This window comes from Camelina sativa, chromosome 14 (assembly GCF_000633955.1).
Source record: "Camelina sativa cultivar DH55 chromosome 14, Cs, whole genome shotgun sequence".
NCBI lineage: Eukaryota > Viridiplantae > Streptophyta > Magnoliopsida > Brassicales > Brassicaceae > Camelina > Camelina sativa.
The window spans coordinates 22805566-22806542 of NC_025698.1; the positions used below are offsets into that span (position 1 = coordinate 22805566).

Here is a 977-nt window from a genome sequence, read left to right on the forward strand (position 1 = left end):
TAATGCCTAAGGCTCAAATGATTGTGATATGCTTGTCTAAAGTCTTTAAGTATAGCTCATTCAACTTGCATCATAGTACTAGTAACTTGGACATTGATTCTAGATAGTCTATTTGCAAGCTTTAGGAGCTGAGATCCCACTTTCAAACCTCACCTACCTTCTTTTGTCTTGATTATTTGCTTGAGGGCAAGCAAAGACTAAGTTTGGGGGTGGTGATGTTCATATATTTTACCTTGTTTTCCCTTAGTTTATTCACAACTTTTGCATCTTTTGCTATCCATTTAGGCCATTATTGTGTAGCTTTAGGACTAATCATGCATTAGAGTATAGTTGCATTGCATTTGCATCTTTTCATGCATAAACAGGTGATTTTGGAGCTTAAGGAGCATGAAAGCAATGCTGAGGAGAAGTGAAGCAATCCTGAGGAGAAAACAAGTGAGTTAAGGCTGAAGAATCAAGGTCCAGAGTCCAACTCGACCGCACACTCGACCAGACACTCGACCGTGTGCTGAGAAGGACTCGACCGAGTGGAGAATGCACGAGAGAAGCCAGCTCGACCAGCCACTCGACCGAACACTGGTCGAGTTGACCGAGCCGTTGACTGCTTTGACTTTTTGTATTTTTAGGGCTTCCACCTCATCTCCTATATAAAGCCCTTGTACCTGCAGCCACCAGGAGGCCAGCTTTTTAGATATTCTCAAAAAACCTAGTTTTTACCTGTTTTAGATTTATTCCTTTTGCACTTTCTTTTATTTTTAGATTTTGTACTTGTTTAAGAAAGAAAGACTAGATTCTTGTATTTTGTTGGTTTCATAACTTTCAAGATATTAAGATTTCGAGTTTTATTTCTTCATCAATATTGTAGATCTCTGTTTCATCTTTCTAATGATGCAAGTTTCAATATTTTCTGGGTTTTTGACTTATTTCACCATGTGTTCTTGTGAGTAGTTTGCTTAGGACCTTGAGGATGGGTTAGG

General features: G+C 38.9%; 1 pseudogene; it reads left to right on the forward strand.

Annotated features, from left to right (window-relative positions):
• Positions 1-977, forward strand: part of LOC109128715 — a 52841-nt pseudogene that overhangs the window by 14609 nt on the left and 37255 nt on the right.